This window comes from Ceratotherium simum, chromosome 13 (assembly GCF_057802395.1).
Source record: "Ceratotherium simum simum isolate JZ-2026a chromosome 13, ASM5780239v1, whole genome shotgun sequence".
Taxonomy (NCBI): domain Eukaryota; kingdom Metazoa; phylum Chordata; class Mammalia; order Perissodactyla; family Rhinocerotidae; genus Ceratotherium; species Ceratotherium simum.
Window position 1 is genome coordinate 46048339 of NC_141912.1, and position 26558 is coordinate 46074896.

The 26558-nt window shown below is 44.5% G+C and overlaps 1 long non-coding RNA gene across 1 annotated transcript in view; it reads right to left on the reverse strand.

Annotated features, from left to right (window-relative positions):
* The window catches only part of LOC147915713 (uncharacterized), a 78806-nt gene extending 62338 nt beyond the window's left edge, over positions 1-16468 (reverse strand). The window contains exon 1 of the long non-coding RNA XR_015553904.1: positions 16365-16468. This is a non-coding gene — a long non-coding RNA (uncharacterized LOC147915713). The remainder of the gene's footprint in view (positions 1-16364) is intronic.
* Positions 16469-26558: the final 10090 nt, after the last annotated feature.

Sequence of the window (26558 nt, forward strand, 5' to 3'; positions counted from 1 at the left end):
AGCCGAGGAGCGGCCCAGTTTCGATGAGTGCTCGGAGTAATTAATTCCAATAGAAGCCTTCTACTAGTGAGAATTTCAGAAAGTATGATAGATTTGTTGAGTTTGTGGTTCTTTAAATCCTTGCAAGAGCTGCCTTGAGGCGAGGCTGGTCTTACACATTGCATGGCATACGCAGTGAAAAAACTTCGTGAGGGTAAGGCGGCAGCCAGAGTTTGGCCACTGGCCACCACTCTTCTGTTGAGAACTTTCAAGCAAATATGTGTCGGGGGCGTGGAGGCAGAAAGATAGATGCCAAGATTTAGCTTGAATTCCCTGGAGACAGCATGGAGGCTGATATGCACACTCACGCACATGTGCTGTCGCTCACATGTGCACCCTCATACGGCACTCCGTGCTGGTTAGTGCTGTTGGGTTTGGGGGACCTGGGCCCAGGCAGAGCCAGCGGCTGGCAAAGGCATTGTTCATTGTATTGTGAGTGACATGAAATCCACCATTTGACAGCCAGCCCACATAGCTGTGGTGACGCGAGAGGCTCACTTTAGATCACGCATTCCACTGCTGTGCATGGATTAATATGGCTTTGAAAGGGCTTTTCTTTCTTTCTTTCAAATTTAATATGAGAGTATATGAGGAAGAACATGGTAGCAATTAGCTGCTGCCATGAATTTTATGAGCAGTTTGCTAGAAACCACATTAATGACTCCACGGGTAGTGCTGAGATCAGTTTTGCTATGTTATTTTTTCTCTTTTTCTCCCTTTCCCTCTTAAAAGGCCAGCCCAATGCTCCAGAATGGTGTCAGCTGCGTGGCCCTTCTCTTTTCCAAGACAGGTAGGCCCAGCTCATCCCTAGCTTGGATCCAGCAGAGAGCCTGCCTGGTGGGTCTAGCCTCATTCCGGAGCCTAGAGCAGCTAGACGGATGGGAAATAGTCTGGCCTTCGTTCTGACAGGTAGAGAGAAATCCTTACAAGAAGTGTCCACAGTGAAGTTGCTACCAAAGAGAAATAAAAAATCCTGCATGTTTCTCAATTTTAGCAAGGGGAACTGAAATAAAATGTGGGCATTAGCTAGGAGAAAAAAAAAAAGGAAGTGAATAGTCTTTATAAATTCACAGTTAGCATGGAGATGGTTTAAAAATATTTTACCCAAAGCCAAGGGAAAGGGTTGGTAGTGGATAAAGGGATTGGGTGCAGGAAGCAACCTCTGCACGGCTTCTTGGGAACGTGTGATGGAGCCAGCTGAGGTCTGTGTTCAACAGTGGTTTCAATTTTTGGATCCGGAATCTTGAAAGAAACAAAAGTAAGTTTGTTTCCAAGTCACAAACCTTGATCAGGTCGTAAGAGGAAGACCTGTAAACACAAACAGGTTAGGTGTGGTCCCAGCCACGCGAATGAAGCAGCTGGCAGGAGAGGGAAACGAAAAAACCGAACCAAAACATAAAAACAAACGAGAAAGACCTCAGTCTGCTTGAGGGAAAATAGATATGAGACTGGTGAGAGCATAGCTTTTACTTCTGATTCTTTTCCATGACATCAAAAGTTAGCCACGGAGAGTTCTGGAAGAAGTAGAGCCAGGAAGGTAAACTGAGGCTTCTTCTGCGATGAGGGCATGGGCCACCTGTGGATGAGAGGTAACCCGAGCTGCCTCTTGAGAGCAAGCATCTGCACATCCTTTCGTGTCAGCTGAACTGAAAGTTGTGGCTTAATGTCCAGGAAGCTTTTGGGCTTTTGACTCAAGCAGAAATTCAGATTGACTATGAATGAAGAGCTGAGGATCAATGATAAATAATACCTCATTGACTCCTTTTTTCCCTAAAGTATACAAAATGGTAGTGGTTTGTTAACGTTGCTTAATCTCAAATGTTTTCATGAAGCAGCATTGTTTTGACTGATAAGAAGTAGAAAAGTCATGACGATAAATCTATGGGGCTTGAATCTTGAACTCACTTGAATGCTCGGCACGTCTGATTGTTGGCAATTGGTTAGGATGACGGAAACGATACCATCAAATTTCATCCGATGGAAACATGATTCAGTGGCCTGCTTCCTGAGATTTCCTGATGAAAACATTGTATTTGAGCTCAGACATGAATATTTCAATAACAGAGAACTAGACTGTTAGTAAACTTGGCTCTCTGAAAACCTTCCCCATTTGAACACTTTCTGATTTGGGTTCAGCTTTTTTAGAATGGGCCATCTTATCAAATTTTTGATGCTAAATATTGTCCAATTTGAAAGAGACTATAACAAACATGTGTAAGAGTTACACTTGCATCATTGGTTTAAAATATAGTCAGTGGGGTGTAAATATAAATGTAATTTAAAATGTAATCAATGGCAAAAATGACCCTCGGCCTCTTCTCAAATTAAGCAAAATTAAACACAAGGTCAGTGTTAATAGAAAAAATAACTTGTGCTGGGTGCATGAGTTCTCACTTTATTTTGTTTTTTAAACTGTGCATATATGTTATATAAACTCTTTTTGATATCTTTCACCATAAAAAAGTGTAAAAAAGTAACTTGTTGGGAATGTGAGCTCAACTTCCCTCCTACACACACACACATTAGTTAGTATTAGTCAAATCCTCATAAAATGTCTAGTATGGGCCTCAACAATTTGAGTGACCCAGAGTCATGCAAATAAAAAGAGAAGCCAGCAAGTATGAGGGAAGGCTGAAGGCACTGGTGTCATGTAACCCGGAGAAGACAAGGACCCGGGTGATTTAATAATGGTCTCCCAGTTTATGGAGGGTTATTATGCAGAAGATGGTGTCCGGCTGTTTTTCATTTCTAGTGAAGACAGAAAAAAATGGAGAGGCTAGAATTGCATCAGGGGAGATTAGAGATTAGAGATGAAGATGCAGGTCCTGGCGGAAGGGTTGTGAGACATTGGAATGAACAACCAAGGAAGATTATGAAATCCCCATCTTTGGAATTCTTAAATTAACGTGATCTGCGTGAATCAACGGGGTGGAATGGCTCACTTATCTGCCTGCTAGCTAGGGAGGGACGGCCGAGGGAGGATTTCTGTAGGCCAAGTCCCCCTGGGGCGCCATGACTCGAGGAGTTGAGTGTATCGCCTGCCTGTGGCGGGGAACCCAGTGCACGGAGCCAGGAGCCTGCTGCCTTGTGGCAAAGCTGCTCGTCTGTGTGCTGGGGTAAGCTGACACTTCACGTTCCTTTCGACTCAAATGGCTCCAAAGTCGTTTAGGATCTTTCCGACTGCCAACTACCACCTTGAAACAGGAAAAGCATTTTAAACAAACCCTCCAGGACACGCAGGCCGAGGGTGCATTTGTAGCGCTCAGAATACACGGTCACCAGACACCTCATAGAGGCAACTGAAAACTATTAGCACAGCAGGAAACCCCATGGAAAAGAGATGTGGGAAACGGGAAGATTCGGATATTAAACTTATCTCCTCTTTCTCTTTTTAAAACATTTTTTTGACACAAAGCCTAAATTTTCTTGATGACCAGATTTCTCTCCCCCCACCTTTCATTTTTCTTTCTTTTGAGTTCTTTCAAGGTTTTTTTACTTACAAAAAATATTTAAAGTATGACAATTAGATCTTATGGATGCTGAGAAGCAAACCCAGAGAATTTGAAGGAGGCAATTAAATTTTTTTTTGTTAAAAAAATAAAAGCCTCGAGCTTTGCTTCACTTATAAAAGGATACTCTTACTTGTGTCTGTTTTAAATATATTTCTTAAGGTGATGAAACATCCCAGCGAACAGAGCTGTATGTGAAGAGATTTGTGTGGAAAGGAGGATTTAAAAAACTTTTTTTTCATCTTCCCAAAGCAGCCCAACCTCGGACTTCAAAGGAGCTGAGCAGAACTTCTACCTAAGGGAGGCCTTGCTTCCCCCAGAGGGCTTGGTTTCCATACCATGGTTTTTCTGGAAATGTCCTCTTTCCATATGCTACCTCTGAGTCACGCCTCATTGAGAGTGATGATTATGATCTCCTCTGGACGTTCGGATGCTGCTGAGAATGCGGAGGATATTTTGAGCCCTGGAATTCGGGCTCTGCCACATGTTTGGATTAACAACCAGTTAAACCTTGCTAAGGCAATATTTTTCTATGCAGTTAGTTTTCATACCAAACAAGGTTTGTAGTAATTGGATGCCCTACTTGAGCACAACTGTTTACCAGAAAATAAATCACTCTTGGCATTAAGAAAACACAAGCCCAGGGAATCGCCAGCACAGCATCATCCCGTTCATTTCTCATAAACCTAGCCCCAAACATGTGCATTCTCATCTATGATGACTTATGCTTTGAATTGTGGTCTCTTTATTTCCATGCCCATTATAATGCTTACCTAAACATTTCCCTCTGTTTAGCTGTGGTGCTTCTGGTAACGACTTCTAGTTGGCTGCTGGGAAGTATTTGCCAGCCTTTAGCAAGCCATATGGAAAAGAAAGAAGGAGAGAGAGACAGGGAGAGGGAGAGGGAGCGAGAAGAGAAAGATTGGAAGAAAGGGAAGGAGGGAGCAGAAGAAAAGGGGCATAATTTTTTCATGAGTGGCCGTAGAATTACAGAGAATAAGGACTTGAAGCAGGGTTATCTGATTCAGCCTCTGCAATTGTAGATGAGGTCAACCGGAGCATGACTGGCTCTGGGTACCAGAGGAGGCAGAAAGGTGGCATGTGAACTCAAATCTGCCAACTCCTGTTGACCTTGCCCTGTCCTGAAGTTCCTTCTGTCCTCCGGTGGTCTTTTTTTTCTCTGGAGATCTTGGATGCCTAAAGAAGAGATTAGAAAAGCAGCATATGGTAGGCCAGGCTCTCTTGGGAAGAGATAATGGAACTAAGCTGAAGTTACAGGTTTTTCCATCATGGTAACCAAGAGAGTCAGCGAGTTCTGGGGAGCAGGACCACACGCTACTGCTGTGTGGTTGTGCCTCCTATGAATGGTCCCGCCCAATTTCTGACAGTCATTTAACGCCAGTCAAAGCCATGTTGGAAGAAGTTATTAGTAATGCAAATGTCAGGTCAAAACAGGAAAATGATCCAAACATATGAGGTTTTCAGACTTTGAGAATATTGTTGAAATTCTTATAGAAAATGGAAAGACAGCCTCCCCTTGAGGAATGATTTATTTATTCTGTTGAACTCAAATCAGAGCTAGCAGCTCTAATCATTCAGAATGAATCTAATTGACTTTCCGTTAATGGGAAAGCCAGATCCAAGTGAATTCTGCTCAAAAACCATAAATGCTGTAAAAGGGAAAAAACACCCAAAAATAATCCAAAAGATTTAGAATTAGCCTCCTCATGCTTCAATCTGACTTTGGTATATTAGAATATTTTTGGAGCATTTGTTGCTAATGTGTATTTTTTGTGTGTGTTTGTGAGGACGACTAGCCCTGAACTAACATCCATTGCCAATACTCCTCTTTTTGCTGAGGGAGATCCTCCCTGGGCTAACATCCGTACCCATCTTCCTCCATTTTATATGGGACACTGCCACAGCATGGCTTGGCAAGGGGTGCGTTGGTCCATGCCCGGGATCCAAACCTGTGAACGCTGGGCCGCTGGAGCAGAGAGCGCTGGGTACTTAACTGCTACGCTGCTGGGCTGGCCCCCGTGTATTTTTGACAATAGGGGCAAATTCATCTGTTTTTTTTTTTTTTTCTTTTGCTGAGGAAGATTTTCCCTGAGCTAAGATCTGTGCCAATCTTCCCCTATTTTGTATGTGGGACGCTGCCAAAGCATAGCTTGACAAGTGGTGCATCGGTCCGTGCCCAGGATCCGAACCTGCGAACCCAGGCCACTGAAGCGGAGCACACCGAGCTTAACCACTAAGCCACAGGGCTGGCCCAAAATTCATCATTTTTGAGAATTAAAAATGAGTTGCTGAGCATGAGAAGATTTAGTCATTAGTGAAGTAAATATATTTTTTCTTCCGAGCAGACTCTTTCCTTCACTTTAACCAGGTACTGTCATTTGTCAGAGAGACTGGGGTCATGAACGTAGCTTTGAGGGAATTCCCCCCAGTTCACTTATTTCAATGATAAAGTCATTCACATGGAACCACATTGCACTTGGATTCTAGTGTTGAAACTACTTCTTTAGGCCCGATTTGCATAGGCTAGAAATATTGAGAGCTGGGACAGAATTAGTGAAGCATCCACGTTGTCTACCATTTTTCTTTGCAAGTACTAGGTAGCAAATATACTTTGGGTGAAGGAATCCATGAGTGAATGAAAGTCAGACTGAATCATTTCATCATGGATTACGATTTAGATGTTCCTACTCACATAATCAGTCTGCAGTGATTACTGGGTTGTTGCTGTGTGTAACGCAGCAGGAGAGGCACAGAGTGAGACAAACAGATGTGTGTAACAGCAGATGGTTTCTGCCCTCAAGGAGCTTAACACACTGCACAGGGTGCAGCCACGATTCTGAGCCTTTTCCTCCTGGTGACATCATGGGTCAAGTTAGCTACGGCTACACCATCATCCGCCGTGGTCCCCTACCACTCATTTAGAGGCCAAGGTTCCTACCTCTCCTCCCTGCAGGCCTTAACTCTACCCCTTCTCTCTACCTTTCCACCCACTTCCTGTGTCAAGGCCCCTGGTGGAAGGACCAGTGCTGATGGGTGTGATTCTTCATCTGTTTGACAGCTACCGAGTATTATTAGGAGAAAACCATATGAAATTGCAGCTTTTGTAGGTCAGAAATAGTCAGCTATCAATAATTTCATATGATTCAATCAAATTTTAGCATATTTGTATGAAGTGGATAATCTATATGCTTTTGGAAGTGTTTTAGATTTTTACAAGAAGTTTGGTCTCTAGGACCCTCCCTCAGACAGACAGGTCCAGTGTCAGAAGCTGATGGGTTTTGGTTGACTGTGCTTCTGGGAGGTGAGAGCTGATGAGGTTTTGTTCATTCCAGCTGAGGTACCCTGAACTGGGCGGCTGCTTTTGGTGTGAAAAGTATTTTGAAAACTCTTGTTTGTTTGTTTGCCAGAAAAATCTGATTTGGATAAATACGGCATACAAATTTCAAAGTAAATACAACTATACGAAAAGGTCTAATAGCTTAAAACTATGTGACTTGGTGAGATCCTGTTTTAATATAATCTCTCCTGTTTAAACCCATGCTCCCTAGTGCTCTTTTAGCTTGGAAACCTACCAACCGATTTCATTTGGATTAAAAAACATGTAGTATTTTAAATAACTCAGGTAATACATAAGATACATGTAGATATTAATACATATATATACTCAACCAAAAAAAGAAAAAAAAGAATAAAAAGAAGAGGAAGAGGAGAAAAAAAGAAAGAAAACTTAAACCTCTATGACCACAACATAGAGAGAGCTGCTTTTAATATTTCAGTGAAGATGCTTCTAGACTTTTTTTCCAAATAGGTTATACTTTGAAAATGCAAATATTCTTGGAAGGTTGAGGGGAAACTATTAATCACTGGGGGTTAATTTATATCAAATGCTTTCAGAACTGGAAGTGACTTTAAAATATTCTAGACCAGTCCTCAACCAGGGGTGATTTTACCCCCAGGGGAAATTTGGTAATGTCCAGAGACATGTTTGGTTGTCACAGCTTAGGGATGCTCCTGGCGTCTATAAGGTAGAGGCCAGGGATGCTGCTGAAGTGCACAGCACTACCCTCACAACAAAGAATAGTCAGCCCCAAATGTCAGTATTGTCAGTAGGGTGAGAGAGCCTGTTTTAGACCAATTCCCTTATTTTCAGAGTAAGGAGTCCAGAGCTGGAAGATGATTTGCACAAAGTCATTCAGCCAGCTGGTGGCAGGAGAGAGATTAGAACTCTTGCCTCCCACCATGCAGTCCAGGGCTCTCTTCGCTGCACTGGAATGAAAGGCTTTTCTCCTAATATCTTGTTGAGACCAGCAGTGTGAATTGAGAAAATACAAATTTTGATAGCCCAAGGGAGGCTCAGGAAAATCTGAGGGGATCATTCTAAAACAGAGGTCTGGGAGGAGAGAGAGATCCAGTTAGTAGGAGGTGAGAACCTGGACACAGAGGAGAAATTAATAGCCAGAGAGCAGAGTAGGGGCGTTGGTAACCAGTTCTTGAAGAGACGAGAAAGAGCGGTGGGAATATATTCCCCCCAAATATTGCTTGCTGGCCAGTTTTATATGGATATTTTTAGGGTGACCAACTCATCCAAGTTTGCCTGGGATTGTCCTTGCTTATAAACGGAAACTCCCACGTTCTGGGAACCACCTCAGTTGTGGGCTAACCAGCACAGTTGGTCACCCTAGGTCCCATTTCCTCACATAAAAATACCTGATAAAAGTTATTCCGTCAAACTGCAAACTAGTTTGGCGTATTGGAGAAATTTGGTGAAGGGTACATGGGACCACTCCGTACATTTTTGCAACTTCCTGTGAATATATAATTATTGCAAAATAAAACTAAAAAAATAGTTTAATAAATGTGATCTGAATGAATAACTAACCTTCTCTTAACTGAGACTTCAGAGTGCTTTCATGGGGCCAGATGGGACAGGCAGACCAGAAAGTTCTTTATAAGGGTGTCGTAGTGTCCCACACCTGTGGGCAACAACTTCATGGGGTACACAAAAAGGGCAGTGAGGGTGCCATTTGGTCACTGTACAAATGGTATGGTTGGCATTTAGGCATGGCCATAGGGTTCCTTAATCTTGAAGTAGTCCAAGTCTTCTTATGGTGGAAAATAGTGCAGTTTGGGGAATAAAGAAGGGAGAATGGTTTATACAAGAGAAAAATTACAGAAGAAGCCTCCATAGGAGTTATTCATTTATTCATTCATTCATTCATTCTTTCATTATGGTACCAAACACGCTGCTAATTGATAGAGAATAAAAGTTAAATGAGAGCACTTGTCTTCCCTTGAAGGGTTTTTGGTTTGGCGGCTGAAAAAAGGGTATTAAGGAAAAATACCCCATTTTAACTACAATGTAAAATATACTTCTTTCATAAGAAAGAGAAGGGAACATTAGCTGAATACCTTCTGGATTCAAGTTATTGGGGATGTAAGTTAGACAGCTCGGATCTGTGTCTTCAGGGAAATAAAACAACTGGACTTTACAGAGGCACCTGGAGTTTTCAGTGTATGGACATCTTTAAAAGGACATTTTAATTTAATGGAATTTCTATTTTTTTGGAGGAATGTCCACAAATTGGAAAACGTCAAGTAAAAAGTGTCCCTGATGGGCCTGGGAGCCTGAGCACTGGGTGGAAGTTTTTGACCAGAAGACTTCTCATTCTATTCCAAATTTCTTAGCTTTTTAGGTTAAATCTTGGAGAAATTTTATCTAATTTTCCACCGGGGGTCAAGGGCATATGCCTCTTTCACAAGGCCAGGGAAAGTACTATTCTACAGGGTTTGATTTCAGCCTTGCTCGACTCTTAGAAGTGTCACAACCTATTTGCTGAGGCCTGTAATTGCTTTCTCAGGGGGTACAGGGTCTTTCCTTTTACTGTTATAGGTCATCCTTCCTGAGAACAGGAACTCTTGAGATGGATTCTATTTTAGCTACAAATGAACACTACTATGTGTTTTACCAAGAAATGTATAGCAGGCACTATACTTTAGTGGATCAGGGGAGAAAGAGAGTCAGGAAACAGATGGTAATGGGGGAGAGGAAGAAGGAAAGCACAAATATGCTCAAACAGGAACCGGAAGTAATGGAGGCAAACCTTACCCTCTTCTTTTCATTGAGAATTGCCCATGGCGGGGAAGTCAGAGCGGCCATCTTGTTTTTAGGTGAATCTCTTTCAAGGGTTTTGTCTTTAGTCTTTAGCAAAGAAGATAAAGCTGGAAGAATTACTGGGCAGAGCTTTTAAAAAATACCTACCCCCCGAGTCCTGCCTCCAGAGATTCTGAGACAGTTGGTCTTGGATAGGACGCAAGTGTCAGTATATCCTTGAAGCTCCCCAGATGAGAGCAGTAGTTGAGAACTACCATTTAGCATAGCCCCCTAATTTTTACAGATGGGGAAATCAAGTCCCAGAGGCATTAGGCAATTGACAGAGGTTCACACAGCCAGAGCCAGAGGTGGATCTAGCACCCAGGTCTCCTGCTCCCCGTGTAATAATTTTCCAATAATGCATTTGGAAACTCCCACATATAAAGTACAAGACCAGGCACGCTACAGATGCTAGAGAAGTACCACTTCTTTCCCTAATGGACTTCCTATTTTAAACACCTAACATGGTACCTGGCACAAAGCAGCACTTAATAAATATTTGCTGAATGAAGGAGCATAACATGCGTTTAATTTTTCTCCCACCCCTACCAGAAGCATTTAAAATAACATGTTCTAAGGTGCTAAAGTGAAATGAAATGACTTTTGCATTCAGTCCCTTTCTTAGTGTTTGTTACCTTTTTGTGACTCAACCTATAAGACGATGATTGAGTAGATCATAGAAGTGATGGGGATTTCCATTAAAGTAATGAAGTAACAGTTGGCTTTTCAGCTTGAAATTCTTTCCCTTGTTAAAGAAAGTGAAACATTATCTTGAGTAGGGTAGACTATTTAAATCCTGCTGAATGGGTTTTCAATGGAAGTGATTGAAAAAAACCGTTTTTTACTTTTTGGAGGAATTTGTTCCATTCTGTCTCGTGCTTCATTATAAACAGTTTTTTTTTTTTTTTTAACAAAAATTATTCCTTGTGCCGTGAATGTGTGGTGAATTCCTCCCAACCACATTTCCACACAGACCACAGGTCTTTGCAATTTTTTTGTTTGTAAAGCCCCCACTGATGATGGCTCAGAACTGAAACCCGATCTAATGCCACTAAACTCTTGGATTGAGAAGGGTCTTAAAGTTGCCTTTGGCAGTTTAGACAGAAGTTAACCCAGGGCCTCTGGTGTCTCTCCTTTACTAGGATTGTTGATGATGCAAGAAAAAGCCTAGTTCATATTGGACTGTAAGCTTTTGAGGGCAGGAAACAACTCTGTTTTCCTCACTTTATTCTTCACACATAGTAAGTGCTCTAAACCATGCATTTTCATTGGAGCTGACAATGCGCCAAGTGGTGAAAATGATTCTGGGGGGAGGGGCATGAAAAAAATCTTAGAAATGGTTTATAGCCCTTCAAAGGGTCATAGTACATAAACAGATACACAGTATATCTGTGGCATTAAATTTTCGTGGGGAAATTGGGTGAAAAATGTCTAAACATCTCCTTAGGAGAGTCATAATGAAAAAATGTTGAGAAACATCCTTCTATACATATTTATTGACTGACTGAATGAATGTAATGTATGGCTGGAGGCAATGAAATATTCCTGGATAATTGCTCAGAGATGGTGCTTCGTGGATCCATTGTCTAGAGCTGGACAAGTAACATGAGAAAAGACTCCTGTATTCAGAGAGTTAGCCAACTGCCATAACATTTTGACGTCAGTTTGAACTGTTCTCTACTTTTCCAGTTGTCATTTTGATTTGAGATTCAAAGTAAAACCACAGGAACCACGGCTCCTTGGTCTTGCCTATTTGCGTGTGAAAATGGGAGAACTGTATCGTTTCTCTGAAGGTAAAGAACCTGGATACCATGAGAGAAGCAGTGGCAAGGAGCAAAGCAAAGCAATTTCGCTGGAATTGACCCACCAACTCTCTCTTACAGAGCATCTCTTCAGCTGTGTCTTAGTTCAGTTATGGCTGTACCACTTAGATTTTGATAACACATGAATCTTAGTTTCCTCATTTCTAAAATGGGGACAATGGTAGGTGCCATAGTCACATCATAGAGTTCTTGTTGGTATCAAATGAGGTCATACATGTGCACAAACACTCTAAAGTGTAAGTTATTAATTGTAGTGTGTTATTATTATCCCAATGATGGAAATATTCTTAGCAATAGATTCCCTATAAAGAAGCCAGGGAGAATTTGAAGGAATAAGATCTTTCCATGCTGAGGGCAGTCAGTGGGTCCTGGGAGATGCCGCATGACATTCCACATGGTTGTACTTGGATGCAAAAAGAGCTGAGAAATGAAGCCTCTGTTGAGCAGTTCCTTCCCAGAAATGGTTTTGTACAATGGAAGGGGAGCATAAGGAGGACAGCTAACAGACTCTGCCACAAAAGGCAATAATTTAAAACTGTGCCTAAGTATTCATTTTCCCCAGTGCAAGGGTACAAGAAGTTAAACCATCCTGGGACAGTCCCCTTGAAAGTTATCCCAGTTCCAAATCTTGCCCCCCGTCTCTGTCCATGGGTCTCTGCCTCCTTGCCGGAGCACTTCCTTCTTTTCACTTTCGTTGTGTAAATTTCTACATTTTGAGAAATGCCATGCACCTATACGAGTTTCTTTCATCATAGGATCCATCCCTCACCCTACGTGAGTTTTTCCCTAAGTCCAATTTATTCAATCTGGAATAATCTACCATCTTGGAAGGTTGCTGAGGGGAAAGTAGGACAGTAGGGCATCACAAGGCAGTCTTTGACATTCCAACACCTTCAGACTAATGCACTGGAGATGTGGGCACAATAAATCTGGTCCTTGTAGAGCTTCCCACGTCAAGACAAGGGGCAGTTACACTTGCTTATTTTTCCAGTTTTCTGGAGTATTGTTGGAACAGATACACATACACGCTTGAATCTTCTGAGAACAAAGATTAATTCTCAAAGAAATTCCAGTTTCCATCCACAAAGAGGAGCAGAAACACTTTCCTCGCCACCACATCATTTGGTAGACTGCTTCTCTCATCGTAGGGTTAGTGATTTAAGTATTAATGCAGAGTAATTTTAGTTGTTTGAGTTTTTTTCCCCCCATTAATCTTTGACTTTTAAAAGTACTCTCAAACCTTTTGAAAATAAGAATTTTGAAGCATTGGAATTATCATTTGCAACAGTCCAATTAAATCCCTGTACAAGTGCCATTCCCTTGCCCAGTCCCTGTAGGGGGTGGGAACAGTTTCATTCTTTCACGTATGACATTTCTACTTCCTTCCACCTGCTTTCTCCTGTCACGCTTATTTGTGCCTAAATGCCTTTGCCTGTCCTGTTTCCCTGACTAGGATTGCCCTTTGAATAATTTTCTTTCATCTTTCAAGACCCAACTCAGTTCTCACTCTCTCCATGAAAACTTCCTAGGCTTCTCTGACGCACACTGTCCTCTTTCTCTGACCTTCCATTGTGTTCCACAAAGTCGAATAAATAGTTGTTCTACATATTTTCTCTCTGTTGTCAATGTTGTATTTGCAGATACACATAGAAGCACTTTATACATACTTATTGGCTGAATGAATGTCAACGTACGACTAGAAACAAGAGAACATTCCTGGATAATTGGCTCTTACCAATAACAGTGTTTCTTAAAACTCTTTGGGAATGAGGAAATTATCATATAGTTCTTTATTCTCACTAGTTTTGCAACTTTGAGCAACTTACCTAACTTCTTTAAGTTTTAGTTTATTTGTGTATAAAACAGAGATAAGATAACCACTTTGTCCATTTTTTGGAAGAATTAGAAATAATATAGGAAAAGTGGGTAGCTCAGTGCCTGTCATTAATAGGTGCTCAATAAATAGTAACTGTCCTTACTATTATTGTTTTTGTTGTTGTTATTCTCCACAGTACCTAGTATGGTACTGGGCATGTTGATTGACTGTTTAATCCTGTTCAATGTCCTGTAGTGTCCTTCTTTGGTCTGACTGTTTCTGTGTGGTTAGTTCATTGCATTAGGGTGCAAGAAATCTGTTGAGGGAAATAAGTTGGAGGGGAAACAAGAAGACCCAGTAGGAGTGCCATATCTGAGTACCGTAGACCGAGCCAGGTAGAAATGAAAACTTTCCAATGAATTTCCTGGACTGGCGTGAGGTGTTGCCCCCGTACCTTAGTTCAGACTACGTGAGGAGTGTGATAAACCAGGACTCTGAATAGTGGCTTTCATGATGTGGCTCAGATAAAAATCTTACCATTCAATTTTTTATTTACAACTTAGAAATTCTAGATTGGTTGACATTGACTTAATACTTTAAACCAACTGATAGGAAGAAAAATCTGTTACTGATTTACTGGCCTTCTTTCTTTTTTCCTCTTTCCTCTGAACACTGACTGAAATTCTCTCCAAAACAAGTATTGGGGGCCTCACAGTGCTCAGGGAACTGATGGGGGGAGGGTGTAGGATGCGAGGCATTTGCATCTCATTGTTGGCTTCTAGGGTTGCCTCCCTTCTTCAAACATTCGCTGTCTGGCAAACCTCTATACTTCTCCATCCCCAGGGAAGCCCTTGCCCAGCAGAGGGTCCCATAAACAGGAATCAGCAAACTTGGATTCTGTTCCAGGCGGGCTCCCTTAACAGCCCCTCCCACAAGCTGTACACATCTTAGTAGACACCCTCCCTGGACAGTCCCCTAGCTTTGTGATCTCATCCCCAGATGGGAGGGTCTAGAGGTGGAACATTCCTATCAAGAAGGTAAAGTTACAAGAAGAAAGAAAAGCTGTAATCCCACCATAGTGGGAAGCTCACACTCTGTGTTAGGGTCAAGCCTGGTATAGGGCACCACAAAGGAAAGATAATAATTAAATGAGTCATAACTGGGTACCAGATACAGTGCTAGGTTCTCAACGTGTATTATCTGATTTATTTTTCATAACAGTCCTGGATAGTGGAACTTATTATTTTGAATAAATTAGGCTCAGAGAGCCTATGCAACTTGCCCAATATCCTATGGCTGGTAGGTGGTGGAGCTGAGCAAGGCACTGCATCTCTAGGGCTTGCTGGCCTCACTAGGGACTTACAGATCACAATAGAGAACTGTGCTCAAAGAAGCGGTGAGAGAACACTGGCCCAGGAGGTGGAGCCCTGGACTCTCCTGCACCGCTGGTCTTTTGAAAGCCAGGGCTTGGACCTGGCCTACGTCACGCCCACTGTATCTTATTTGATAAGTCCTTGCAGGACCAACAAGATTCAAGGGGTGGGGAAAGGAACTTTTTCCTGTACTTCTTCTTCATGTTGTACTTCGTGCTTTTCAAAACACCACAGGAAACATTATTTCATTTGATTCTCTTTTCTAAACACAGCAGCTGGAGAGATTCTTTTAAAACTCAGGTCAGATTCTGTCATTCCTCTGCTGAAAACCCTCCAGGGGCTCCCGCCTCACTCAGAGTCAAAGTGAAAGGCCTTACAAGGCCCTACCCTGTCTGGTCCCGCTGCTGTGGGACCTCAGTTACTGCGCTCCTCCCACTCGTTTTGCAGTAGCCTCCCTGGTCTGTGAATGCACCGCCTCAACCTTGCTTCAGGGCCTTTGCACTTGCCATTCCCACCACCTGGAATGCTTTTCCCCTAAGTGTTCTCTGGGCTCCCTTCCTTACTCCCTTTGGGGCTAAGTCCCAGTAGTGCCCTCTTAGAGATGCCCTCCTTGGTCACTCCCCGGTGGTCTCTGTTCCCCTTCCTGCTTTACTTTTTGCCACAGCGCCTATCTCCATTAGAAATTCTGTGTGTTTGGCTTCTTCACGTGTTCATCTGCTTCCCCCAGTGAAGTTCCAGGGAGAGAGTGACTTTTGCCTATTTTTTTATGACTCCTCAGGCACTACAACTGTGCCTGGCCTTTAGTGACGATCCATAAATATTTAGAATAAAATATTGAATAAAAGCATGAATTCTCATAGCAGTATGTATTAGTCAGAGCAAGTACAGTCATATGCCGCATAACGACATCTTGGTCAACAATGGACCGCTCAGACAGCGGCGGTCCCATAAGATTAGTACCATATAGCCTAGGTATGCAGTAGGCTATACCGTCTAGGTTTGTCTAAGTACACTCTATGATGTTCGCACAATGACGAAATTGCCTAGCGACGCATTTCTCAGAACGTTAAGCAATGCCTGAGTGGATTGTGCTCTCAGCTTTACAGATGAAGAAACAGAAGCCCAAGAGGTTGGGTGTGAAGTCATGAGATTGTGGTAGAGCCAGCTTTAGAACCCAGGTGCCATGACCCGCAGACTTAGGCCTTTTGGGCAACAGCTTGCCAAGTATCCATGTGGCTGCTTCCACGCAGGGACGTGAACGGCTCTGATATGGGTTCAGGATGGGCTCGATACACAGACATACAGGCTTTCACGCACAGTGGGAAGAGGGTACCACACTACTGCTGTTTCCTGGACAGAGAAATGTGCATCTCTGCCCGCTGGGTTCAGATCAGTAGTAATTACGAGAGTCTGGAGGGAAGTGAGAAAAAGCATCGGGGACATTTAACAACCTTTGCTGACCTGCAAATTATTATTTACAGTAACACAGAGCATTTCCTCTGTGGAGGCAAAGACATTGAATATATTATACATGTGTTTTGTTTTTTTTTAAATAAGCCTGAATCCTCATTGCTCTCTCCGGAAGCAGACAGAGAACAGAAAGGATGACTGGGCAGGTCAGAGCAGACTTACCCTTAGGAGATGAAAGGAATGAATCCTCACTGTTCTTTATTAAATTCCTCCCAGAAACTCCATGTAGACGATATTAGAAAATCTGAGAATCACATCGTAAACTCTTGAGAGGCTGGGTCGGGTCTTGTTTATCGTGCTTCTCCTATTGGCTCAGCGCACTGCTTTACCATGGCAGATCTGGAGAATTGTGTTTGAATTGACTGCCAGGGCTGGGAGGGGCTTTCATTCTCATCTCTTCCAACATTGTCCTTGGGGCACAGACCATCAGCCCATCCCTAGCCTGGAGCTGCCCAAGCTGTAATACCTCCCCTGATAGGGAGCCCATTACCTACCACAGCAGCCCATTTTTCTTATTATACTGCTTATGTTGAGCAACTGTCTGCCTCCTGTAAGTCCCACCCTTCAGTTCTAGTTCTGTCCTCTGGAGTGACAGAGAATAAATTTACTATGTCAGTATCAGATAAGTGTTTTTATTTTTATTTTTTTCCCCCAAAGCCCCGGTAGATAGTTGTATGTCATAGTTGCCCATCCTTTTTGTTGCTGTATGTGGGACGCGGCCTCAGCATGGCCGGAGAAGCGGTGCGTCAGTGCGCGCCTGGGATCGGATCCCGGGCCACCAGTAGCAGAGCACGGGCACTTAACTGCTAAGCCACGGGGTCGGCCCAGATAAGTGTTTTTACATGCAACAAACAAATACCGTATGATTTCCTTCATTAAGTAGTAGATAATAACAACAATAAACAAACACATAGAGACAGAGATTGGATTGGTGGTTACCAGAGGGGAAGGGGGGAGGGAGGAGGGCAAAAGGGGTAATTCTGCACATGTTTGTGGTGATGGGTTGTAATTAGTATTTGGGTGGTGAACATGATGTAATCTATGCAGAAATAGAAGTATAATGATGTACACCTGAAATTTACACAATGTTGTAAACCAATGTTACTGCAATAAACACACAAACAAAAAAAACTTCTCATTGTTTCACTGGCTCTAAAAGCCAGAACTTGGCAACTAACATTTTTTGAAGCCGGATTTCCCTGAAAGTCCTCCCAGGATGTGTGTGTGTGTGTGTGTGTGTGTGTGTTACAGGGTGGCAACCGTGTTTCTAGCGTGATGGTGCAGAGCATGGCGTTGGAGTCGAGCTGCTTGGGCTCAGATCCTGGCTCTCACACAGCTATGTGACTTGGGTGTGACACTTAGCCTCTCTGTGTCTCAGTTTCTCCATCTGTGAAGTGGAAATAATAATAGTGACACCTTCGTGGGGTTGTTGTGAGGATTAAATGAGCTAACTCCTGTGAAGCATTAGCACGGTGCCTACCTAGCACATAGTTGGTGCTTGATCCTGTGAACTCTTGTATGCTAATCACCCTTCCTTCAAGAGGAAGTGCTGCTTCTCTCCGGTTATAACAGGCAGAAGAAACCTGGGGACGCTTGTGGAATCGTCCACGGTGCCTCCGCCTTCAATGCTGCTCTGCTTCCCTCCCTCTTTCTTCTCTATCCGTTCCCAGGCCCCTCCCCAGTGGTCTAGTCCCCAGAGATGGTGTTCAGCTGGACAGCCACCCCTGCCAGGTGGTTGTAACACTTGCACTTGCACAGGGGACCAGAGAAATCCAAAATTCTTCAAAGTCCAAAGGAGTGACTCTGAGGGTGACATCTCAGCATGGTGAGTGAGAAAGGGATATTTGGGGGGATAAACGTTAAAGTCTTCCCAGTACCTCTCACACTGCCTGCCCATCAACTCACCCACTTGGTACACTGGTTGGCTGTGTCAGTGGAATCATGTCTTCCTGCCAAATGTTTTAAACTTGACTTTGTCTACCTCCCTGAGTCAAGCCCTTTGATATGGTCAAGGCTGCACGTTACAATGAATTGCCAGATTCATTTAGTCTGAATTAGTGATAAATCACATAAAATGATAAGAAGAAAACATGATTGACAAATGGTATTAATATTCCAAATGTTGGATGGGCTAAAAAAGAAATATAAAGAAAGGAAGCTGACATTTCTGAGGGCCTGTTATGCACCAGCCTGGGGGATGCTGATCAGATTCTCCCTATTTTTAAAGATGAACAGTGAGCTGCCCAGAGTCCACTGCAATGAATCAAGAATTCCAACCCTATTCCAACCCTATTCCAACCAATTCTCGTCTCCATCCAAAACGAGAAGGCTCAGGGGAGTAGGGGAAATTTGGAGCCAGTGGTAGGAGACCTGGTTTCTAATCACAAGTATGGGACCGAGGGCCGTCTTCTGCTTCTTCACGTGTAAAATAGGAATGAGAATATCTACCTTGCATTTTTCCCAGGATTTGTGAAGTTTTTTTTTTTTAATCATTTTATCTATGTATAATGTTTATTTATGTGCACATGAACAAAAACATCTCCTCCCCAACCCCTGAGAAGTATCAAGGCCTAGTGGAGAGTAAGTGTCTCTCCCCCGGTCCCGAGTCCCGGACCATGCCCTAGATGTAACTCCTTAACCATGTCAGCGTTTTGTTCTGGTGATTCCTACCACAAGCTGAGATAATTCCCTCTGCATCTGTTTCTTGAATTTGTCCAATTTAATCTGCAGCCATTCTCCCCCTGCGATGACAGGGATTTTAGCACATTTACACTCTCTCTCCTCTTCCATGGATTTTTGTACATAATACTATTATCTTCAACCACTCTTGTGGTTACTTTCACAGTTGTAAATAATATACTTAAGTCCTCATTTTGTGATTCATTAACTTTTAGGCGGTATCCATTGACTTGCCACTAGAACAGAAGTGACACAGAGGTGAGGATGTCTGTCCCTTGGTTCCTTGATGCCTCTCAGGGCCCAGAACAGTCCAGACACAGGGTAGGTGCTTACTTCCCACTTGCGTGGAAGACTGTAACAGGGGGCGAGAGCACACCTCCCCTCTCCACCCTCCTACCTCCCTTCTCTGAGCTGTAGTATTTACTTTACCTTTTCAAGGTTTATAAGATTCATATTCTAGGTATTCCAAGTTTTGTCTGCAGGTTGATTTAAAAAGCTGAAAAGCAATACAAAGAATGTAAAGTATTGTGATTATGAAAGTATTATATGCTGCAGAGCCAAGTAGTTTGACCAAATCCGCATCACTTAACAGGAGCCCTCAGGGGAGAATGTTCCAGAAGCCAAGAGCAAATGGATTCTCTTTTTTTTTACACAGCAAATGCCATTGCAGCCAGTTGCTCTCTGTGGAGGAGAGTTGGGGGCTGTAAAACTCCTAGAGGCCTTTAATTAACGACCCCACAGGCCCCCCGCCATTCTTCATAGCTCAGGTTCTGATTTGGGGGTCTCATCAGGGCTTTGCTGGGAATGGTGCCTCCACCTCCAGGCCAGTTCTCTTCTTGTGTGTATTTTTGGGGTGTCAATTTTCCACTCAGCTTTATGCATCAATACGATCCCATCTTTGTCTTCTAGGCATTTGTGAAATGTTATGGATTGCTGCTGGGACCCTTTTGTGTTTGTTATGGATTTATTCTTTTGTATTTCTTTCCTGTTATTTCAATGAGATTTGGGAGGTAGGAGAGGTAAAGTAAGCCCAATCTACCATTTTGAACTTGAGCACTTAATTTGAAAATTTCGAAATTAATAAATATTCCTTCGTTGAACAGCCCTGAGCCCTTATGGTTCAGGGGAAGAGGGTCATCATTAGCGGGTTTTTGATGGGGTCAGAGAACCTACACTTGCACCCTAACAACAATGCCATTTCATGTCCTTATAGATAGATGAACATTCCCACCTGGACTAACTTGACACGTTCATGTGTCCACGAGATGAGAATAGACAAAAAAGTACAGGAGCAAGCTATGGGAATGAGGGGAAGAGTGAAAGAAGCATTTATAATTTAGTTTTTAAGTCCCAATTATTGTTCTATCTGGGGACCTGTTTTGAAGGCAAAAGAATCAAGACTCATTGCGATAAGGTAAATGTAGCAGAAAGTGTTGGGTTGGTGGTGAACAGAAGGAAGTTTGAAACCTAGTTTTGTCTCTTGAACTTTTTGCAAAATGGGTACAATAATATCATCTGGTAGGTTGTGGGGAGCATTGAGCCCAGTGATACACGGAAAGCACCCAACACAGTGCGGTTCTTGGGGGATGTTAATCCCGGTCCCTTAGAGGCCAAGAGATGGACCAGCACAGAAGAAAGATGAAGGATCTTTATGCCAGCTCTGCTTAATTTATTGTAGTCAGTTTCACATCTTTATTCTGTATTTCTGTCTATTTTTGTCTATTTATCTCCCTGTCTCTCTTCCTCTCCTACCCCAATCCCCAAAGCTAGTAAAATCTTTAAGCATACTTTGAAAGAAAATTGCATGGTATCAGCCACAGGAATGTGCTACCATTTCATGGTGGCCACCACAGCTCTCTCCCAGGACCCCAGATGGAGCATCGCAGCTGGGCAGAAGAGCCTTTGTGGGGGGCGGAATGTTTCCTGGATGCTCTTTCTGTCCTCTCAGTCATTTCCCTTTAGCTAAAATGATCCCATATTTATGCGACAAATTAGGCCCCTGTGCCATATAGATGCCATCCTTCCACGGCCAGGGGCTGTGGCAGCATTCTACTGAGCTCCTCATCATGGGACTTATGTGAGTGTAGCCCGGAAAATTACTGTCAGGCCCTGAGCGAAGCACATTATGGAACAATCAGGGCTTGGCAGAGAATGATTTTAAAAGAGCTTTGTTTTTTCTACAGCACCACTTTCAAACACACTTAGGCAAATTATTCTTCACTGTCTTGGGGCCAGCGACAGGTCACAGGTCCACATGACCTCCAGGAAAACGGGCATGCCCCTAGCCCACCAAAGTGTCCGGGTAGCCCTGTCCTGTGCGCACCAGCCTCTTGTCTCCAGACATTTTTCCAGGGGTAAGGCAGATGCCACCATGAGCTCCCCAAACTCCCTGAGGTCAGCACTCTCTTCCCGTGAGGAATTGGAAGCGCATCTCCCCGAGTTTGAATCCTGGCTCCACCCTCATTGGCTGTGTGACTTTCAGCAGGTTACCTAACCTCCCTGTGCCTCCGTTCCCCAGCTCCAAAGTGGAGTTAACAATAGAACCTACCTCAGAGGGTTGGAATGGGAATTCAGTGAGTTAGTTTCTACATGAAAAGCCCTCAGGACAGACGTTCTCAACTTTGGTGCCTCAGACCCACCTGGAGGGCTTGTTAAAACACAGGTGGCCTGCCCCACCCCAAGTCTCCCTTCAGTTTGCATTCCTGACAGGTTCCCAGGTGATGTCAATGCCATCTGACTGAGAAGCCCTCTTTTAGAACAATGTCTGGCACAGACGAGTGCTATATGACTTATTTGTGACTCATTATTTACTTGGGAATTAAAAAAAAAGCCACAGTATCTTTGGCATACATGGCATGATTCAATAGTACAAGTAGAAGATTCTTGATATCAAGTGGATTAGCTAGCACCTACCCCCCCCCCCCATAGCCTTCGAAAGCCTGTAGGAGGATTGGAAGACGGTGGGGACTAGAGACCAGGAAGGCAGCCCGGAGGCGTTTCAGTGTCCAGGATCCCAGCTGGCCCGCCCTCTGCTGCTGAATTTATGGGTAAAAAGTGAGACAAGAGCTTGGGAGCCAGATAAGGTCTGCCTTGCCTCATTCCCCAAGTATTTTGGGCTCAGTGTGGCACCAGGTGTTATGGGAAACAATGACACAAATGATTGGGTCCCTGCCTTAAGTGACCTCAGTTAAGGGGCTCAGTCCAACACACACCAAACAATATGCAAACATCGTCGGCACTCAGGGCCTGATGCGGTGCCACTACAAGCGCTGTAGGAGGTGACCTGTGGTCACAGGGCTGGAGAGCATGCGTCACACTGCCCAGCATCCAGAGCTTGCTCCCCCGCTGAGCAGCTGTATGGCTTTGGAGAAGATGCTCTAGCCGGCTGAGCCTCGGTTATCTCGGCTAGCATGGACAGGACAGCCTCCTCCCAGGTCCCTGTGTCGATAGGAAGCACTGCACAGGCCCGTGAGGGCAGGGACCCCAGTCTGTCCTGTGCCTGCTCCCGCTGGTCCTCCCGGCATGTGGAAGGTGCTCCTTACTCCTTGTAGAATGAGGCACAGCTGAGTAAAGCGCTCGTAGTGTCTGGCTGGTGGGGGCTCAGCGTGGGTGACTGTCCTTACTGCTATAGTTGTTTTTGCGAGGACTGGCCAGATTAGAGGTGACCAGTGAAAGATGTGGAGAGTGCTCTGGACCTGGAGGGATGGATGGGATGAGGGGGAAAAGAAAGGAGAGTATTTCAGATGTGGCCGAGCGTGTAAGCAAGATGGGGAAGTAAGAAGGAGCACAGTGTGGTCTGGGGAAGCAAGGAGACAGGAGGGCTGAGGAGTAAGACTGCTGGGAGGGGGGCTTATGGGTGAGGGGAGCTCCAGGATCTGAGCTTCCAACAAAAGCGTCCATCTTCTCCCATCCTCTTCTCATGTCATTCTGACACTGTGGCTGCATAAAAAACAAAAGGCAAAGCGCCCAGGTCATGGTTTCTTCTTGTTTCCCTTCTAAGGGACAAATCATTTTGGTAACGAGAATCAACTTGGGCATAAAGGAACATTTCTTAATGTTCTCAGATCATTTCTCGGTGTCTTAGATCATTCCACGCATCAAAACACGGCTTGGGTCCCAGATGCTCGCATCTAGCTTACTCTGATATCTAAGACATTAGAAAGATGGCCTCAAAATACAGTGTTCTTTCACCTTATTTAGTTCCAAAGCTCTTTTATTCTCTAAAACATAGATGTTTCAGGAATGGCCTTGTTGTGGACTTCTAGAAAGTCTAGATGCCAATGTGGTGGCTCATGTGTCCTTAGGATGAAGAATCAGAGGAATCCGAAGCTCCCTACAGAAGGCTAGTGGTGATGGGCTATTAGCACACCCAGCCTTGGAGAAAGAAAGGTTAGAACACCTGCCAAGAGAGGAGAAGGCACATCCTGTGTTCCCACTGGGCAGCTCTCAGGACAGACTGTAGTTAACTTTGACCTTTTCTGATTACTGCCCACGCCCCATCCCCCACCTCTCACACCTACACAATCTACTCTCAACACTGCCACAGGGAACCTTTAATAAAATGCATATCTGAGTGTTCTATCTGCTTTTTCTTTCTGGCTTGTAAACCTCCTGTAGGCCCCCCAAAACCGCAAGATTGAGTAGAGTTTGGCATGGGGGCTCTTCCCTATTTGGCTCAAACTTAACTTTCCAACTTCATCTCTTGTGCCTCTTCCTCTTCCCATACAGGACAGCGGTGGCTCCTGAAACTGGTGTCCTACCTAGAAAACTCCTACTCGCCCGTCAGGCCCCAGGCAGTGCCACCTCCCTGCCAGGCCTAGTTAGAGGAGGGCACTTCTGCTGTAGCCCACAGTTCCCCAGCCTCCAGCCTGGAGGGAGAAACAGAATTCAGCAAAGCTCACTTCTCCAGCTCTGCCCCACCAGTGACTACGGGCACCCCAGCCATCCTTCAAACACCCCCTCCTCCGATTTTCCTGTGAGTCTCCAGAAGGTGTCATCTGCGTGCTCGTGTGTGCAGCTCTCTATCTCCATGGCCTTTGTCACTTCCCTTCTCTGCTGTGGAGGAGCAGGCTGCCAGGTCCCCACAGCTGCTATCAGCATGCTCTGGTGTGACTGAGGCCACAGCGCTGTCCCCTGCTGCTGCCTGCGGAAGGCTATGCTTTCTTTCCTGCAGTCACATGTGCGCTGGTCTGGGTCACAGCTCTGAGCTGCAGTGTAACTTCCAAGTGGGGACAATGGGAGAATAATTCTATGAAGAGGCCATGAATAGCTCACACTCACCAAGCCTTTCCTGTGCACCAGCAATGGTGCTAAACACTCCTGTGGATTGTACGTTTTAATCCTCATATTTACCCTGGGTGCAAGTATTGTTATTATTCCATTTTTCAGGTGAGGGCCACACCACCAGAGCCTTGCTTAGGTTCTCATGGCTGGTAAAGGGTGACTATGTGTTTAAACCCAGGTCAGTTTGGCTGCAAAGTCCAGACCCTTGACCTTCAGGTGGTGTTGTGTCCCTGTCTTGGTACGTACACCAGCTCCCAGGAGATGGAGCACTTCCTTACTCAGTCTATCAGCTAGAACTCTCTATTTTACCCCACAACAGTGTCTGGCACATGGTGGAAGCTCAATAAATATTTAGTGAATGAAGGAATAAATAGAATCTCATTCTAATCTGACCCTCTCACACCTAACTGGTGTGCCTGGGGAGGGTCTCCACATCTTTCCTCAATCTTCAAAATCAGATCAATAATATTGCTTAGATGGGGTTCTTAGAAACCAGGCTGAGATGCTAATGTACAGGAAATGGAACTCACATCTCCCCATGCCTTAATGGCAACAGCATAACCCTCGCTGGGTTTTGCCCCCACCTGCTCATACAGGCCTCAGTCCTCTGCAGAGCCCCACCTGATCCTGGGAGAATGTATCCTGTGTGCCAGCAGTGGTCACCATGTGGTGTCCTCTGCTTCTTCCTCTCCCCCTTGAGGCCCTCCCAATGGAGTCCCCTCCCCTGCCCTGCTGCCTGCACCCACTGCGAGAATACTGTCGTCATGTTCAGGGCCATCTCCCCTGTGAGTGGCCAGCCCTCAAGGTGGCAAGCCATTCTGTGTTCTGTTCAGATGTGAAAGGGCCACTACCCCACTCTGTGTGACACACTTCAATCAACTGGGACTCGACCAGGTGGTGACATGAATGCCCCATGACTTACCAAGTCCTTTAGAAATCCTATCTTCCAGGGCCGGCCCCGTGGCTTAGTGGTTAAGTGCGCACGCTCCACTACTGGCGGCCCGGGTTCGGATACTGGGCGCGCACCGACGCACCACTCCTCCGGCCATGCTGAGGCCGCGTCCCACATACAGCAACTAGAAGGATGTGCAGCTATGACATACAACTATCTACTGGGGCTTCGGGGGGAAAAAAAAGGAGGAGGATTGGCAATAGATGTTAGCTCAGAGTGGTCTTCCTCAGCAAAAAGAGGAGGATTAGCACAGATGTTAGCTCAGGGCTGATCTTCCTAAAAAAAAAAAAAAAAAAAGAAATCCTCTCCTCCAGCTTCACACTGCAGCCCCTGTCTCCACAGTGAGGACCCAGACACTCCTTTGGAGCTGGCTGGTGTGTGTGGGGGTGCATGTGTGTGTGTGTGTCTGTGCTGTCCTCCCTCCCCCTCCTCGCTCCCCACACTACACACTAGGCTGCTCATTCCTCTCCTCCCCCATGATGCTAATCCACCTGTGAATATAGATGTTTGCTGGTCTTGCTTCCTCACCCTGTTCCCCACTCAGCCAGCCACATATGGATTCACTTTAAGGATTATCTGGGACCCCCCCCCCGCCACCATCCCCTAACTACAGACCTAAGAAGATCAGCTCCTCAGTCCAGACATCAGGTGAGCCAGCCTACTGGGGGGAGTGGGGGCGTATTGAACTTTATCGACAGGTCTGGCATTTCCAGATTTAAGGCCTGGATTTACTATGAAGCTGATGAGGCTTAAGTTTCAAGACGTCTTTCCTCCATTTGCATGGGAGAGGCCCTAGTGCTCATATGTCTTTGTAAAATTTGCAAAAGTAAGCTATTTTAACGCAGTCAGTTAAAGACCGATGGATGTCTCTTTTCTTCCACTCACTTTCCTTCCAACACCTCCCTTCCTGTCAGGTGACATTGGAGTGGCCATAGGCATTTGGGGGATCTAGATAAAGGGCAACTGAGTTGGGGGTACATAAGTTCAGGTTTATTGGGGTGTATCAGTGTGGTTTGTCATCATTTCCGTGTGTGGGGTTAGGTTATTGCAAACCCTTCCGGTATAGGAATGACAGGAATACCCCTAATACTCACTGGGTGGGCTCACCCCACATCAAGGCATAAAGGTGCAGGGTCGAAGTCATCGCTCATTTTGACTGTGTCCTAGGGCACCTCGCACTGGTACCATGAGAGTAGTGGGGAAGAAGCAAGATATGAATGTGTGGAGCCAGAAGCCGTGCTGTGGAAAGTTCTCCCCATCATCAGGTGCCTAAAATTATATGTGGAAGATTTAGTCACTTCATCAATGTCTAATCAAAACCGTTCCCCCAAAATACCAAAAAACAAATTTTGATCAACCATGCTAGAAGAAAGAAAATTGCCTTTTTCCCCCTCTGCATAGAAAATAATACTTAAAAATCATTACCTAAAGAATGACGCGTC